Source organism: Motacilla alba, chromosome 4 (assembly GCF_015832195.1).
Source record: "Motacilla alba alba isolate MOTALB_02 chromosome 4, Motacilla_alba_V1.0_pri, whole genome shotgun sequence".
NCBI classification, from domain to species: domain Eukaryota; kingdom Metazoa; phylum Chordata; class Aves; order Passeriformes; family Motacillidae; genus Motacilla; species Motacilla alba.
The window spans coordinates 7,306,751-7,320,607 of NC_052019.1; the positions used below are offsets into that span (position 1 = coordinate 7,306,751).

The following is a 13,857-nucleotide window of genomic DNA, read 5'->3' on the forward strand; positions in this document are numbered from 1 at the left end:
GCTGGAAGACCAGCTTCTCAGAAACTGCTAAGCTAATACTTTATGCCATCTGACAAAAAGCTACAAAATGTCTCGTTTCCTGCAATGCAAAATTCCAACTTCCAAAAGGGAAGAGAACATTCTATTTCTTAAAATACATATTTACTACTGTGCTAAGAAGTTCATAGAGAGGCTAAGCATTCCTTACAATATAAGTCTATTAATAATAACTTTTAGCCCAGAAAAGTTGTTGAGAGCAGGCACTTAAAAGAGAATTATTTGGATTCTATCCTTTCCAGCATTAATCTGCAGTGTGGTTATTCTGCAAACCTTCCAAAATTCCACATCAAGTAAAAAAAAAATGTTTTAATTAGAAAGTTTCCTACAGCTATAAAGTTATCAATCAACATTTTGGGGGACTGGTACCAAAAGGGGACACCTCCATTTCCAAGATATTATATTTCAGGCATCCTCTCAATGCCATTAATTAGCACCCCTTTATTTTCTGAGGTTCTTTACAAAGAAGTTTTTAACAGTGCATTAGAGTAACAATTTCTGACCAAAAGGAACAAAGAGAAGAGAACTTATAATCCTAGTTTGTATTCTGTATAAAATGTTTCACATCTATCTAAAAAATTATGTTTAAATGGTAGTTCTGCTCCCTGAAGAGTCCAGATGTGACAAAGCCTTAACACCACACTCTACACATTCTAGAACCCTGAACAAACCCACCAAAGAACCCAGAAATTTAGAGTTTCTCTAAAAGGACTGAAGACAGATTTCATGAGTTACAGAACCTCTTCTCTTTCTCCATTCAGTGCTTTCATAAACCAGTTTTTATTAGAAGAAAACTTCAATATTATGAAGTGTTCAAGCTTGGATTCAGGTTGACACAACTCCAGCACAGAACACCAAGAAGGGACAAGAAAAATAGGCTAGAAGACATCCTTTCCATCAGCTTATGGCCATTGGAGACAAATTTCAGATATTCCACAGGCTCTGGAAACACAAGGAATATCAAGAGTTCAAAACTGTCTGCTGAAGAATATATATCATTAATGTGCAAGGCAGGACTACAGACCACCACTCTGAGGTTAAAAATTAGGGTCTGGGTTATTAATGCCCCCAGAGACAGATGAAACTAATACCTCAAATGCAGAAAATCACTACTGAGCCCAGAATTTCACTGTTTTGACCCTAAGCATCATCACGAAGACCAAATGGACACTGAGGCAGCTGAGACAAAATATAAACTGCTACTAAAATAAAGCTGCATCCTACAGACTCACTTCTACTCCATCTCCCACACTTCAGATCCAAGAGCTCCTATGAGAAGGAAGGGAAGCCTCAACCATCACCCACAGCCTCTGGATTCCACTTTACTTTGAAAAGACAGCTGATACGCTGGAAAGAAGTTAAAGGTAATACTTTGGTATTATCTTTGATGGTATGGTTTCCCATCCTCAGCTACACAACTCACTCAGCTTGGCTGAGGAACACATACAAAACAAAGACCTAAAATAACTTAATACATTTTGAATTAGAACCAAAATACTTTACATGATGAACTGTTGTCTGTAATAAATATACTCCCTTTTACTTCTCAAGTTACTGTCAGTAGTTTGGGTTTGGCTTTAAAACAAGATGAGAGTCACCTTCCAGAAAGGAAAAAGAAGGGTGGAGATAGGCAATGTTAAACCTTTGTCACAGTTTATAAAGTACACTTCTCAAAGCAACAGAAGTGGTGAAGTAAGCTCAAGAGACTTTTTCCAGGTCGTACCTAATTAAAGCAGGGAATATATCACTACAGAAAACTAGGGCTAAGAACTCAACTCAGCCAGAGGTTAAAGCATTTTTTATTGCCAACTCATCAGTAAGAAGTCAGTCTCTCAGGTTTAAACCTGTTTTTCAGACCTGATGAAGACCAAATTCTCATATCGCAGACAAGCCATCCTGCATCGTTTAAAGTATCTTTGTCAGACAGGACAACAGATGAGCTGTGCCTTGTGTCTGATGCTGCACAAACATGCTGTTCCAAGATGCTTATGTTCCTTAAACTCTTTCCTAAAATAATCCACCACAATGACAAGGCAAGGATTTCATTAATTTTGCTGAAGAATATTTACATCTACTCTGTTTGGAGTTCCATTTGAATGAGCCATCAGTGCTGGCCCATGACCAGACATCTCCCTGCAATGCGAGACTTGGACTCTTTCTCCTCAGCCCTACTGCAGAAAGCCCAAGGCTACAAGGCAATGTTGAGAAACAGAACTCTGATCTACTGAGGCTTGACCACATGAACACCAAGCCCTTGGCATTTGTTCTAATTATGAACTAAATGAGCTAACATTATTATGTGTTATTATTTCAAGACAACACTACTCAAACCAAGAGCTCTTGCCTGTTTAAGCAATTCAGAACAGAACCTACTGAGCAATTCCATCTTTTTTACTGTAACGTTCAGTGAATATTACTAAAAGCTCAAAGCTCATGTCCTACACAAATTACTTTCACCTCCACATACTGCTTTTATAAAAATGCTATTTAAAACCAATGGAAGTATTTACTTCACAGACTAAGCCTCCAGTAAGACACAAAATTCAGACTCAAGAAGTAATTTATACTGATAATATTAGGGTTTGGAGAAATCTACCAGACTTTCACTAAAGCAAGTGATCCAGACTGTACAAGACCCATGAGACTTTTTTCTAAGGCTTCAAGAATGAAAAAAAATATATCAACTGGCCCTACTACCAAGATAGTTGCTTCACTCCACTGGTTAGAAAAGCCAAAGGGAAAAAAAATAATGAGTAGTATCACCTACTTTTGCTTAGTGCTTGCCCTTAAAACTGGGAAGTAAAACAGACACATATGCATACTTTAAAAATACCCAGGGCTGAAAAAAACAGCACTGACCCTTCACTTGTATGGCAGTGACAATGATTACCCCACACACATCCTGCTTCCCTGCAACAGAATGGAATAACACCAGCACTGAGGTACTGTTCTATTACCAAAGCCTATGGGCTTGGTGCTGAGGGATTATACAAATCTCTTCCATACATCCTGCTCCCAAAACACACGCAGCTAATAAACCTCCTCCTGTTTGCCTTCAGGTTCATTCTGAGGAGTTTCAGACATCTGGTTGGCTTGTTTAAAATAAAAAGCCCAACTAGTAGGTTTGTTTTTATGATCCCAAGTGTGAAATGTTCTTGCTGGAGGCCTCAGGCCAGGTGAAAAACACTTATGTTAAGATGCTACTTCATGGCATTTCAGGGATCTAATGAGCTATATAATCTGCACACAGGGAAGTCTCCCTTCATTAGCTTGTATACAACTATGGAAATTAAAAATGAGGAACCTATGGTAGTCCAAATAGTCTTCAGTAAATAGTACAGCTGGTGAACTGCAGATAGCACTAAATTTAGAACTCAAGTTCTGAGCAGTATTCTGTAAATATCCATACAGCTCAATGCTTACAGCAACACGAAGCACATTTCTCCAAGCCTCACTGTACTTATTTTTCATACTATGAGTAATATTTCCTTCTCATGACAAAGTATTATGCCCAATTTAGCAGCTTAAGAAAAGTGTGTCTTTGTCTCAAAATTGGAACTCTCCAGAAGATCATTGTGCAGCTATAATGAATGAGCATATGGATGCGTGTACCCTTATTTTAGCAGTTCACTGTTTACATATTTTCATATAAAACACTAAAGGATAAAGAAAGCAAATTACAGGAAGAGTTTACACAACAGTAAAGTCTACACAGGCTTGCATAAAATAGTTAAAGTTTGCTGCTATGTTATCTGTGTGGAAAGACCATGGAAATGCATTGAACAGATATGAAATATGGTGTGCAGCTGACAACCAAGCTCCATCTCATGGCCCAAACTTGTTCTCTATCATGGCTCACCATCTGCAATTTGTCACTGAAGAAACCCTAACTCATGTGGCAGGAGATACCACCTCAAGAGGTGGCACACAAAGATCCCAAGTTGTACAACACCCATCTAGTCACCAGATCCATTAGAACGCATCCAGAAAATAGAACCCAAGTACCACACAGCTTTCAAATAGCAAAAAATTTTCTTGTAAATAAAGAGGTCTTGCTATCACACTACAAATAGCAAAACTGAGTGGTAGTTTGAAGAATTTCTTCTTGTTGCTCTTTACTTTGCTAAACTATGGTTCCTATCAACTTAATATTTGGTTTCTAACTTGTGTTTTGCACATACCACAAGCTTTAGAATGGTGAAGTCTCTGAAGGGATCTGCAGTACATATAATCTGCACTACATGTGACCTCTCAGTCCACAAATGACCCAAGTATGAGCAGACCACAAATTAAAGCCCATTAAAATAAGGGAATGAAATACAAAGACAAGGGCAGTACACATCAATACTGTGTGTGCTTTCAACATTCAATTCAGACATTACTTCAAGTGTCACCAGGGACATCCCTCTTGCCAGACCTATTAAAGGTACTCCAATAAAGTTAGTTCAGTTGAGCTATGCAGCTCTTACTAGTTCACTAGACTATTTGAAAAGCCAGATAACTACTTTGTCTCAATGCAGTCAGCCCTGAACAGCTGGATTCAGGAAACGCCCTGGCAGAGGTCAAGACACAAACCGAGGGCTACAAACTGCAGCAGGTATTTAGAAAAAGCATTTGTAACAATTACATCAACTAGTGAAATTCCATGAGACAAAGTTACACCATGTCAGAGAAGGGAAAAACAGCGACCTATTTTAGCTACATTAGTATGATTGCTTTTTCTTTAAACACTGGAAGATCACCTTTGCTTGATGGAACAGCTCAATATTTTCTGTGTACTACCTCAACACTACCTGATGGTCAATGAACAGCTCATTACTTCAAGCAGCAAATTCTATGGAAAAATTTTACTTGTCAAAGGGGATTCACAGAAGTCACTAGAACTCCAAATTACAAAGTTCACTCACAGAGGATGGGCTAGGAAGCCTTCATGTAAAACCATGCCCTGGTACAGGAAGCAAACAGGCACAAGGTGCCAATTAGTACACAAATATTATAGGCCATACTTGAGTCAGTATAAACCAAAATAACTATTTTATTTGAGCACAAAAATGCCAACAGAAAAATGAGTGTTGAGGAAGGCCTTCACTTTTAATCTTCTCTGGCTGAGACAGAAATGTAGCAGCTTTGAATGGCACAAGGTAAGTCACCTGGCAAGTCCAGCACGCAACATTCACAGACAGCAACTGTGCAAAGGAGGACAGGACCAAGAGTGTTGGCACCTCCCACTTAGGCAGGTACCTTGACAGACATTAGCATTCTGACAAGATGAGCTTTGATAACCAAGCTGAAGCACAAAACAGTAAAGATTTATCTGATTAAGTCAACAGTAAGAGAGATGTGGTCTTTCAAATGATCTTTCAATGCTGACAAAAAGCGTACCCATCTAAGCTTCCTTTAAAAGAAACCTCTGAAATTACACCTGGGTTCCTGAAATCTTCACACATGCAAAGGTTAGGCACACCACAATCAGCATAAAGCAGTTACATCTTTTCTGCTGAAGATCTGAAACAAACAACTGTGTTAGGGGAAGTCACTGGCTGAGCACCTGGACTGAAGAAGAACTGAAGTGATAAACAAGCTTCTGACAGCTGCAGCCTTTTCTGCAGGTGCAACAGGCATTTACTTCATGGCAGTTTGGTTAAGTTCAACTGATTAGAACTCTGAAATAGGTTTGGTATTATTTGATCAGCTTGTGCTCCAGTGAAAAAAGGACAAAGGGAAGGTCCCCCCAAACTAGTTCCAAAGTTTAAAACGGTATATTTAACAGGACTATAAAGTTTAATCTCAAGAACACATGGAGTTTTGCAGCCAACTCTGTTAGTACAATTGGAGTATCACACTTTATACAGAAAAACCTGCCACAGCCATGAACACACCCTGAAAGAGCTTTTCTAAACATAGCTTCCTCATAATCCTGTTTAAGGTCTAACACTTACAAGCAACTATGAACCTAAAGTACACTCAGCACTAATTTCACCATCCACCTTGCCTTTAACTTCCCAACACCAGGTGATGCTGCCCTACTGCTCTGGTAACAGTCTTGGGTTCAGAGTGGTCACTGAGGTAATCCCATCTAACAAACATTCGATGTCTTTAGCAAAGGACCATCAGACTTTCTAAACCCCTGCTCAATCTAACACTGCAGCATGGTTTCAAAGTGTGTCTGTCCATCTCCTTAAAGCATCCAGGGGAAAGACTTATTATTCCAGCCTATAGCCAGGCACAATAAAATTTCTAACTACACTCAAATACATGTGTGATGAGAATAAACTGCTACACCTGCAGGGACTATAAATAAGGCAATGAGAAGAGCAAGTCTAAGGGAATTTCTGAATGGCAGAGATGTAAAGAAAGTTTAGAGAAGGAGGTGCTAGAGAAAAAACAACAAATAGCATTTATAGAACTGTGTCAAACAACCCCAACAGAGATAGGGCTCAGAAAAATCCATTTCTATGCAGCACAACATTTATTATGTGCATCAAATTTGACAGGGGCGATAATATGAGAACTAAGATTTCAAACAGAGAAAATTGCACCTATAGAGATGTCAAAAAATACTTACAAATACAAATCCAAGAAAAATACTTTAAAGAAAAGCTGTTTCAAGTAGTGGAGCTTACCCTTCAACACACAGCTTGCAACGAAAGAGCAATTTCATCTCAAGAATGGACAGCTTCAAAGAACTCTAACTACAGATGATTTCAGTCACTCTCCAGCACCTGGAATTATTTGCAAGGTACCAGATTCAGGCTGTTATTTGATATATTTAAATACAGACAGAAACAGGACATGGTTGTTTCTTAAAACAAGCAAACAAAGAAGGGTTTGGACATTAGCTTGAGGTTGGGCCTGTCTTCATTCTATGCCTGCATTAAGAAAAAGGTCAAAATTCATGCAATGAGTCTTTAATTCCCCTATATTTAAGCAGCATCTCTGGAAAGAGTGGGAACCTTTTGTGAGCACTACAGGGGTGCAGCACCCACCTGGTTCAGTGGGACATCAGTGCAACAGGGTTTAGGGACAGGGACAGACCTGTGAGCTCACACACCTACATTTTACAGCCTTGTGCTGCTGGGAGGTAAGCAAAGGCAGTCCTTGGGGGACAATCACAGCCAGAGAGCAGCTGCCAGTGGTGTGTGGGAGAACCCAGAGCAGGAACCCAGCTCAGTTCCATTTCTGTGCTTCCTGTGATCTGCTGTTGGCACAGGAGCCTTGTTCTATGTAGGAGAACAGCAGAAAGGACTGCAAGACAGCCTTAAAATCCCGCATAACTCTGACAAGTTTGAAAACTCTTCTGCAAGTAATAATAGGATACAAGTGAGTTCTGAAAGGCACGCTCAGGCAGGATTAAATGAACAAACAGGAAGGCAAGTTCTTCAGAAGAAGGCTGTGAGTTAGGTGGGATCAACAGGCTGACCTTGAAATGAGTGTTAAGCTGGTGTAAAAAAGTCCAGTGTATGGGGATGCATAAACAGGAATATCAGCTCCAGGGCACATGGAGCCATTTTTTCACTCCACTCTGCACAGAAGTCTCAGCTGTGCTACAGACTTGGATTTTGAGTGCCACACTTGAAGCCTAAATGTGAACTAAAACTAACTTCAGAGAACAACAGGAATGATCAGAGCTGAAAAAAACCAATCTCTCAGGAAGACCTGAATACACTGGTTTTATTTAAGACAAATGTATCAAGAGGTAGAGGGCAAGACAAAGGAAACAGGAACATTGCAAAGAACAGTTCAAATATTTTTTTAAAGATGACCTACTACAGGGGAAGGAATTTGTCCCTTATGTTCAGGGAATTAGGCAATAAGCTTGACATGCAGTAAGGAAGATGTCTGGTTTCATATTCAGAACAAGTTTTAATACTGAGGACAGCAAAGCACTGGACTAAGGAGAAAGAAGAGCTGCTCAGGCTTCTGTTATGAATCACATTAGATGTGCAATACCAGTTTGGGGCAGGAGACTCACTACCAGCCTGCACCTTTCACAGCTCTACTTTATTTTTTAATGACAAACTCAGTTTCAATGTTTTTGCTTATCCTCCCATAACGTTTTATGAGTTCCAGTGGACTAGAAGTTACTTTTCTGATTTTTCAATTTAAAACATCAGGATTTGCACAATCAGGTTATTGTATTATTACCAAAGAAAGTCATACCTGCCCCACACTTTCTCCACAAAGAAATAAATCCCCTCCAATCCCCTCCCTATGGCAGCATGCAAGTTTCAGCAATATTGCAGTATCCTGCTGCATCTTCCTTGTGACCAAGAGAAGCCAGAAACCTATTACTTCAGAAAGACAGGCGTGCTTTGCCTTCTAACAACCCAGCAGGGTGATGTAATGGCTTTCACTGATGTGGTGTCAAGGCACTGTCACACAAACATGTGTGCACCTTTTACACCCACTGCCTCAGGCTGGCTTAGGACTTCCTGAGGATGGAAAATGCTGCAGGCAGCAGCCAAATACTCCAAAACAAAAATAAAGATATGCAGCATTTTACAGATGGGGAGTTGAAGCAATGAGTATTAGTTACAGCCAGAGGTCACATTTAAACTGCAAAATCCAAAGTCACTAAATAAAGCACAGAGGAATTAACTCTTAAGAGCTCAAGCATAAATAGGCCACCTAAAAAGCATAAAACAAGACAAACCACTATCCTTTTTCATCCTCTGTAATAGTTTGGTACTACAAGTATTTATCCAGGTTATCCAGTATTTATCTGCTTTACTAAAGGACATTCTTCTGATTTGTGAAGCATGAAAACAGAAGAGCAGTCCACCTTACCCTCCCACAGTTCAGTAATTTCTTACCCAAATATTGAACCAGAAAAGTCTGGTCAGGATGGGGTGCTAATGGAAGAGCAGGATGAAGTCAGCAGGCACATATGCAGCCAAGCTCAAGCAGACTGCTGTGCATCCTGAGAAGGGAACAGGCCAAGTACCAGGCTGGCACTGGAACATGCTAGCTCACATTCCAGTGCCAGCACAATCTCCAAACCAGCGACACTCCTGTTGCCTCTTCACCTTTGGGAGCCTCTTACAACAGGCAGCAGCACTTCAGTTTAGCCTCCAAGTTACTCACATGTCTCAAATTCATCAAGGTTCAACTCTGTTGTTTCATTTCATGTTTCATTTTTAAGAAATGAAAACACGAAGTGCTGGGTACTTGTTCCTTTCCCCCTTTCCCACTACTAGAAATACATGCTGTACTTTAGTCAATTCATGTAAGTAGTTCTTGAATGCTGTTTTCATTACCCCTCTCTCCTCTCGTTTGCTAAATACTGCATCAAATTACACTCTAAAGCACTAGTAGTCTGGACACGTGCTCACACACCAGTACCCTCCATTCTAGCTGACAGCAATGAATCATTTGGCACTACTATCACACAGGGCTAATTGGGCTAAGTTTCTTTTTTTTTAAACTAGGATTGTAACTTTACCTGTCAGTTCATTAAAAACACTGTACAAACATACAAATAGGCCTCAGGTATCTAAATGGAGACCAGCACTTAAAAAAAAATCAATAAATCACACCCCCAAACAGTCCACAGATCAGAAGTTTCCTACATTATGAAAACACAACATGATACAAAAACCACCTGCAACCTCAATGGCCATTTACATATTGACCAAGAAATGCTGAGCTGCAGAAGGCAGAACCCCAGAGTCAGACCCATCATCCTGTCTCAGCTATGTTCCCACAATTCTGTTTCATAACCTGCATAACACCTGAGGCTCCAAACTTAAACCTCTTCCATATTCTGTGTACTGCTTTTGGAAAGTGGCAGCTGATAATGCCACAGGGTTTGACACACAGCTTTTGTCACTTGCCCCTTCCTTAAACACGATAAACTTTCATCCCTCTAGAACCAAAGGAGGTCAGATCAACAAAAACCTTGAAGGAAGACAGAGAAGTGCACTTTTCATCGGGGAGTTAAAGGAAGAAGAACCTTTAAAATAAGAATTTTCATTCTAAACAAACTTTTGAGGGTAGAATAAAGAACAAAAATATCATAGGGTATCTAGTAGTAAGTGTGTGAGATGGATGAGTACTTTACCAAGCCAAAATCTAAAACCACAATTAAGAAGGTGAAACATAACATGTGCACAGCACTGAAGGAATGATTTAGAGCCACTGACATCAACACAAGCTGTGCAGAGCAAAAATTAAACATGCTGCAATAATAATCTGAACTGCCCAATTAGGTTAAAAAATACATTTACCCGACAAATTAAAAAACCTCCCAAACCCCTCGAAGGCATTAATGCTGTTCACAATGTTATTTGAGATGCAAATTAGGGACCTAAAGTTAATATAACACCAACAGAAGTTTCTATTATTCCTATTAATGGCTAAAGGGGAGGTGACAGTAGAAGAAAAGCCACAGCCCTGTTATATGAGGTCTTATTAGGACAGCACACATTTTCCTTAATTTTTAATACCTTCACTTTAATGCAGAACTGGGCAAGTTAAAAATGTGATCCTTCATAACCCAAGAAAACTGGAGTGAATTAAATAAACAGCAAGTTGGTTGACAAGGGTGGCTGGATGAGGGGAATCTTAAGGAGAAACAGGTATTCCTTTAAAAAAAATGGAATTCAGATCCTGTCTTCTGTCTTCCAGCATCACACACCTCAGGCTAAAGCACAAAAGTAAAGGTACAGAGAGTGATGCTGCAGTTATTTCTTCAACTATTTCCTGTACCAGCTGGGTGCTCCAATTTTGAAGCTCAGCAAATGCAGGAACAGCTTTCTTGCAGCTCAAATGCCCTCCCCACAACAATGTGCAGATCTTGGTACAGAGTCAGTTTTGCAAACGACACTTGTAATGAAAGCTCCAGGCCAAATCAAAAGCTCCAGTTTGATTTCACACCCTTGGCTCTATCTGCACAGACAGACCCCCCCCCACTGAAGGGCAGATGCCATCACTGGCACTGGGTGTCCCAAGCTCTGGGCCTGATACATCACTGACAACTCTCCCCAGTGCTTTCCTACAGTTTAATTCTCACAGGAGCTCAAAACAATGCTGTCCTATCAGGTTCAGAGCAATGAAGTGAACACCAGCTGATCAGAACCCTTGATCTTACTGTTAACACCCAACCTGCAAAGCCTAGGAGCTGCATTTTACCAGAATACACTCAAGTTCAAACAGAAGAAAGCCAATTATATTAGTTTTGTTTTTATAACTCAGTAAATATCCTAATTGAAACATTTCCTATTACCTTAAAGCATAATATTCAAGTGCTTGCTTAAAAAAAGTGCTGTCAGTAAACTGAGAGCCATAACCCAGATAATGTATTTAGTAACAACCCTGCCTACTTCCTCCCCTCAACCTAAAAATTAGCAGCAACACGGCCTTCTGAAGTTATTTACACCCACTGCAAAGCATTAGCAGTTAGCTGAGCAGCTTCTTGCCAGCCTGCTAATGTATTATTCCCCAAAACAAGCAAAAAAGACAAAACAGCACCAAATGTAGAAAGGGCTATGTTAAGAGTAGACAGTTACCTTGATTTCAGGTTTCTCTATACTTAACAGTACTAAAATATCCAGTTGGATCATCACCAAAAAAAATGTAGAGCAGCCTAGAAAGGAGTTAAAAAATATGCCACACCCCTCTTTTTTTTTTAAGAGGCCTCCTCTTGAGTGAAAAGAAAATCCTTAAAGAAAACCATTTTCTGAAAATATGACTGTCTCAATTCCCCAAACAGTGTTTAACAATTAAAAGAAATCAAAGTGAAGGTGGTTGGGTTTTTTTGTTTGTTTTTTTAAGACTCATCACTGGATTGCAGTACTTCAGTGCTAAGATCTCCTCAAGGACACAAACTTTATGACAACCAAAAAGCAGATTGTCCATGTAAGGGGCTCCCTCACAGGTTTGTAGAGTCAAGAGATTAAAATTTACCTACCAAGAAAGTATCAGACACTGCACTGACTTCAAGCAGCTGCATTTCTAGAGCTGAACAGGGCTTCCTTGTGCTGATGAACCCTTCCTTCAGGAGTGCTCATAAAGCCCTCCACAGGTTTTTGTGAGTAGTTTCACCCCCCCAATAAGGTTATGTTACAATATCTAAAGTAAAAGTTGGAGATAGTTCCACAATGGACAGAAATTTCTAAGAGTTAAAAACAGAGTACCTGCAACATCTGGTAACTACCAGATCTCAAGAATGTAGTAATAAAAAAGTCCAAGAAGTTTATTTAACAAAAATTAAAATGACAGTTTAAAGCAAGCAAAGTTTTGTCTAAAAAGAAAGCACCAAACTTGTGAGCTTGCAGGGGAGAGAGAAGCTCCCTGTTGCCAAAGCACAAAATTTCTGTTTATATTATGACCATCAACAAACACAAAAAGAAATGTAAATTATAACATAAATACTAATATTTTCCACTAAAGCCTTAAGGAGATTTCTTACTAGTTTTTAAGACAACTCAAAGCAGAACCACAGAGGAGAAATTTTTAGAACAAAACTCAAAGCCAGCATCAAAAAAGTGGAGGAGCAAGGAAAGAATTGTGTTTGGAAAGTTTTAAGTACACCATGATTCTAAAGGGAATAATCTATCAAACCACAGGAGGTGACTAGAACTGCCATCATCACTGCTAACACAAAGGAATGTAGATTGGGGGGAGGCAACAGAGGAAGGGGGAGAAAGCACAGGGAAGGGAAAAGAAGGAGCTAAAAAAAGGGAGCCACAGTAATGGCTACCAGACTCTCAAGGAATTCCTAAAGGAAAGAATAAATCCTTCAAGGTTTTGTTTTAAATAAAGCAATCCATGCAATAAATTGCAGTCTTCTCAGCACAGTCAGGCCTTCAGTTTATCTGCCCACCATATTTTCATAAATACAGTTTTACACCTCTACTAAACTTCCAAAGCTTAACACAATGGTTGCAAATATAAATATTTCTTCTTTCAGCCTCCTCATTCTTCTGACTTGTAGTACCCTGCAAAAAACAGCTTTTTGAAAGGAAGTAGGGAAGTTTAACCATCCTGAACTTAAAATAACCCTTCGCAATTATTTAACCAACTTTAATTCCCCAGTTAGAGAGACAATAACTATGGGTTAGGCACTGGCAGGTAAAGGCCACTAGAGGACTGCCAGATTACCACAGGAACATCCCAAAAAGGTATCATATCACTGGGGGCTGATCTTGCAGATCACTATTTGGAGTTTGTGTCTAACAGGCAGCATTTACTTCCATATGACGAAGAGCAGCATCTTGCTACTGATGCAAAAAAACCAGGGCTCATTAAAAATAGCAGACATGTTCACATGAACAGTACTTCAAGGAAATTCAAAGTGAGTGAGCAGTGAACCCATTTTCTAGCTCAGAGTTCCACCAGCTTATGCAGAGCTACTTAAAATGTATGTTTTAGTCTCCTGCCTCTGAGAGCAATTCTTCCAGACATTTTTGGAAGCTCAGTAACTGTAAGGATAACAAGCTCTTTGGGCCTGAACAAGTACACTGCACCTCCAATAAAACCAGATCAAGTAACATGCTTCATCAGGAAAGTTTTTGCTATTCAGCAAACATTGTGCTCCACATTTCATATGCCCTACTAGAAGCAAGCAGACCATTCACAATTAAAACACACCCAGAAACATTTCAGCTTGCCACAAGAGATACAAACTTACCGGTTCTTGCCAAAAATGGCAAATTTTTCTGACAAAAATATTTGCTATCAGTCAGGCAAATGAACGGGAGGCAATGCAACAGCAAAGGCTCTAATAACTGCTCTCAGGAGCCAATTTTAAGGTAGGCACAGCGAAGCAGAAAATGGATTTGACCAGCTGGCTCAACCCATGCCCAGGCAGAGGACTTGGTG

The 13,857-nt window shown here is 39.7% G+C and overlaps 1 protein-coding gene across 3 annotated transcripts in view; it reads right to left on the reverse strand.

The window, feature by feature from the left end:
- FAM53A (family with sequence similarity 53 member A) overlaps positions 1-13,857 on the reverse strand; it is a 70,267-nt gene that overhangs the window by 55,019 nt on the left and 1,391 nt on the right. The window contains exon 1 of one of the 3 annotated variants that reach the window (XM_038134460.1): positions 6,660-6,681. The exons of the other annotated variants lie outside the window; for them this stretch is intronic. The gene's annotated coding sequence lies outside the window, so the exon portion shown is untranslated. Of the gene's footprint in view, positions 1-6,659; positions 6,682-13,857 lie in introns of those variants that run through there. 3 annotated transcript variants of the gene reach the window in all.